The sequence below is a fragment of the Ursus americanus genome, chromosome X (assembly GCF_024610735.1).
Source record: "Ursus americanus isolate L20-20 chromosome X, mUrsAme1.1.p, whole genome shotgun sequence".
Taxonomy (NCBI): domain Eukaryota; kingdom Metazoa; phylum Chordata; class Mammalia; order Carnivora; family Ursidae; genus Ursus; species Ursus americanus.
Window position 1 is genome coordinate 23,070,647 of NC_142164.1, and position 4,965 is coordinate 23,075,611.

At 33.0% G+C, this 4,965-nt stretch overlaps 1 non-coding gene across 1 annotated transcript; it reads right to left on the minus strand.

Annotated features, from left to right (window-relative positions):
• Positions 1 to 2,240: 2,240 nt before the first annotated feature.
• LOC123780657 (U6 spliceosomal RNA) lies at positions 2,241 to 2,347 on the minus strand. Its single transcript, XR_006776469.1, has one exon. It is a non-coding gene; the product is annotated as a U6 spliceosomal RNA (small nuclear RNA).
• Between the last annotated feature and the right edge of the window lie 2,618 nt (positions 2,348 to 4,965).

The following is a 4,965-nucleotide window of genomic DNA, read 5'->3' on the forward strand; positions in this document are numbered from 1 at the left end:
ATAATTCCAAAATTTGTATGGAACCACAAATGACTGAATAGTCAAAACAATTCTAAGAAAGGAGAACAAGGTTATAGGTATCACGTTTCCTGATTTCATACTATATTACAAAGCTATAGCAATCAAAACAGTACAGTATTGGTGTTAAAAACAGACAAAAAAAACCAATAGAACAGAACAGAGAGCCTCCAGATAAACCTTCACATACAGGATCAACTAACACTCGACAAGGGAACCAACTAATAATTAACAAGGGAGCCAATATTTGACTCAGTGAAGAAAGGATAGTCTCTTCAATAAATGATGCTGGAGAAAGTGGATAACCACATGCAGAAGAATTAAATTGGAACCCTATCTTATACCATCCACGAATATTAATTCACAATGTATTAAAGACCTAAACATAAGACCTGAAACTGTAAAATTCCTAGAAGACAACAGAGAAAAAGCCCTTTGACATTGGTCTTGGCAACAATTTCTTTGAATATGACAACCAAAGCACAAGTAACAATAGCTAAAATGTAGGATGTCATACCTTATCTTGTATATGTGTATAATGGAAAGTAACTGCAAATTTGAAGTGAGATGATGTATTTTTCAAGCAGAAAAAATTAATAAATGGGCTTCTAATTTACTGACTTTTTATATATACAATTCTTTTAGAAAAATAAAACATACCTACAATACCAAATCAAATAACATAAATAGTATTTTTCCTCCCCACCAACCCAATTCCCTTGGTAGTAAAATGGCAGTCTGGTTTCTTCTTCCATTCCTTCTTTCCTCTATTTTCATTAGATACAGTCAAACATACAAACATAAATAAAGGGATTTTTCTGATACCCCTGTTGTTTTTTGCTTAGATTCCTATCATTGTCTCTTTTTTGTTTTGTTTTACTTTTTTTTATTTGAGTATAGTTGACACAATGTGACATTAGTTTCAAGTGTACAACATAATGATCCAGTTTCCTTATATATTGTACTGTGCTCTCCACAAATATAGCTACCACCTATCACTGTTCAAAGCTGTTACAAGATCATTGGCTATATGTTATGCGTTTTGGGTTTTTTTGTTTGTTTGTTTTTTGTGGGGGGTTTTTTGGTTTCATTTCTCCATTAACAAAGTTCCCATTTTTTATTATATAAATATTTGTTACCTAGCCTTCATAATGGTCTAGACACCAGTAGCCACGGTGGTCTTAAAATAGTGGTTAATGACTACATATACTGGTGTTATATGCAAGTAATGAATCATGGAACTTTACATCAAAAATTGTACTGTACTGTATGGTGACTAACATAACATGATAAAAAATTATTATAAAAAAAAAGAACCACATCTTAATCAGCATTCGAGGTAGTTTTGCCACAAACATTTTTGCTGTGTCACTCATTGGCTATCAGCTAGTTTTGTTGTAAGAGATAAAATAATGAAAGATAAAAGAGGGTTGTTAAAAAGGTCATAATGAAATATGAAAAAATTGATAAAGTTCGTTATTAATTTCTTCCTATCATTGTCTCTTAAATGGTCTCATTGTCTCTAATCTGGTTCTGCTCTAGTCACTTTAAATATAAAGAATGAATTTTTAGTTTGACACCAATACCCTTAATGATTCAATCCCTACTTACACTTCTACTCTCATGTCCTGCCACATATAGTTTGTGCACCATCCACCCATATTTACTTGTATTTCTTCAAAAATAATATTATGTTGGTTTATTTCTATTGATTTTTATATATTATATTCCTCTTACCTAATATATGTTTTCCTTCTTTGTCTAGGTCAAAGCTACCCTATATTCAAAACTTATCTCAAAACCCAGGATTAACTTCCTGACTCATTCATTGTTTTTCCCATACCACACTAGAAACCTGCTTGTTACTTGTTACTTGTTACTCCCCCCAGTCACGACTCTGGTCAAACCAGTGTATGTTTTTAAGTTTTTGATTCCAGTTAATTAATATACAGTGTAATTCAACACCTGGCGCTTATCACAATAGCTGTACTCCTTAATCATCACCTATGTCACCCATCCCTCCACCTCTCCCCACCCATCCCTCCACCACCTCCCCTCTGGTAATCATCAGTTTGTTCTCTATAGTTAAGAGTCTGTTTCTTGATCTCTCTCCCTCTCTCTCTCTCTCTCTTATTTTTTCTGCTTATTTGTTGTGTTTCTTAAATTCAATATATGAGTGAAATCATATGGTATTTATCTTTCCCTGACTGATTTATTTCTATAAAAATATGGAATGTTTCATGAATTTGCTTGTCATCCTTGCACAGGGACCATGCTAATCTTCTCTGTGTCATTCCAATATTAGTATATGTGCTTCCAAAGTGAGCACAAACTAGTGTACTTTTAAAGTCTGATGGTTGGGGCACCTGGGTGGCTCAGTAAGCAAAGCATCTGACTCTTGATTGAAGCTCAGGTCTTGATTTCAAGGTCATTGAGTTCAAGCCCCACATGGGGCTCCATGCTGGGCATGGAGCCTACATAAAAAATATAAATAAACAAATCTGATGGTAATATAATCCCATTGCTTCACCAATGCAGCTCTAAGAATGGAATTAATGACTGAGAAATGGAAGATGCTCACTCTCCTCATGCCTTGATAATGGATTATTTAGACAGCCTGTTGCTTAGATTAATTTCTTATTCTTTTCATTATTCCAAAGAGTTTGGCCTGCCCAGAAGAAAATAAGAATCAACAATAGGTCCAATAATCACTAATATTTCACACCTGAGAAAATTGAACACAAAAGGTTAAATTCTTCTCTGAGTTACAGAGCTAGTAAGTGACAGAACCAAAATTTTACCTCTAGGAGGACAACTCCAAAACACGTGTTCTAAACCATTATAAGATATTGACTTCTACCAAGGAAAACTGGACAATATACACATATTAAACTGGAAGTGATCACTACATTTTATAGTTTCTAAGCTAGGTATGGCTAAAATACCTTTTATTTTAGCAAATATTTTTTAAAATGTTGGCCATCTATTAAGTATGAGCAACTGTGCTGGCTTAATGTTAATTTAAACCAAATACATTTAAAGTTTGGAATAGTCTAACTTTTTTGTAAAAACAGAAACTCTGAAAATAGGTTAAAAAAAACTTCTAAGGGTCTGTGAAACAACACTGACTCTGGTATCATATAGGGTCTAAAATCAGGCTTCTCTGCTTACTAGCTATTTGGCATTGAGTGTGTACCTTAGCCTTTCCAAGCTACTCTAAAATAGTAATTGTAATAGTGCCTATTCTTTTCAGTATTATGTATGTGAGAAAGTACCTAGCACCACAATTATTGATCATTGTCAATTCCTTTCTTTAAATATCTGCTTTAGTAGGCATCCTATACCTACTTCAAGTGGTTTCAGCATTTTGTTATGAATTATGTTCATACATAAAAATGTATGTCATTTACAAATTATCACATCTGATATTTGACAAATGTCAAAGGACCTCCCAATATTACTTAGCTCATATAAGTTCTATATATGTGGAAAATAAATTCCATGATATTAAAACAAAGTATTGAAAAAAGATATAGTCATTTCAACAGATTTTTACATGATATCCAAAAAAAAAAAAGAAGGAAAAGAAAAGAAATCATGCCCATTCCTTTTATTTTCATTCAACTCTCTACATTAACATCCACTGGTTGCAACTCCAGTAACCAGCTTGAAGAATATAAATGCTGCTGATCAGATAGTTACTGGTTCTGAAAACTGTACAAAAAAGGGGAGATTGAGTGAAATTAGAGCACAAGTAATTTAAGACAGATGTCACTATACATGGCTATCATGAGTTATTAAGAGAAATTGTGATGTTTCCTTCTTTTTGCTTCTGTTAGTTTAGATTCTAACTGGAAGTGCTTAAGAACTATTTTCTAATCACTCTCTGTTTGCTAATGCCAAAGAATCAACAAGCTAGGCATTTGCAGCAAAAATAAATCATTATATCACATATCTCAGTTATCAGGGGCTGATAATTAAAAACAAACACACACACATTGGGCAACTTTGGAATCACCTTTAGATGCTTAAACATCCCAGGCAAAACATACATTATGAATACAGATGGACTTTATGTGTAAAGATGGGAATCTCATTACATAGATAAGCTAATACAAAGACCTATTCAATGAGCTGGATATATGAATATTATTCTATTATGAGAATATTGTGTTCTAACCTTAATGATTAGCAATCACTGGTGGAAAAGATTCCACAAAGAGTAACACTTTAAATATTCAAAGACTGTAGCACTGACTATGTATACCAGTTTTTCAGAAATAAAATCTCTAGAAGCTTATTCCTTTTTAAATGAAGCAAGATGACTTTGATTCTTATATGACTGAATGGGATAAATTAGGGATGTTTGAATATTAGGTAGAAATATTTTTGGTTGCAAGAGAAGATCTAAATAACACTGTGTCATAAAGAAGTCTTCTTTTCTCAAATAACAAGACTTTTTTTTTCCTGTAGGAGCTGATTCACTGACTCAATATAGGCAGGCTGGCATTTCTATGATTCTGTTGTTCTTTCCCACAAGATTGCAAGTTGCCATATCTCCAGGCATCCCATTTATATCCTAATCCATCTAAATGTGCTTTTTTGTCAGAACTCATTACTTGACACTTGGCTACAAATGAGACTGAATTAAAAAGTATTTAGCTTTTACTTCATATAAATTGGAGGTAAGTAGAGGGTATAAATGTTTGGGAAATGGGCATTAGTGTTAGCTGACCTACAGTTTCAACCACAGAGTTAAAGCTTTTTAATGGAACTCTATATCGTTAAGAGAAATTATGTTCTATTGCACCTACTTTTCCAATGTAGTTGATACTATGGATAATAACAACTATGTTCTCACATTAAATAACTCAGATCCACTTTAAGGGAGATATTGTATTAGAACATTTGCTTCATTTGCTTCATTCACTGTGGCATTTATTTCTG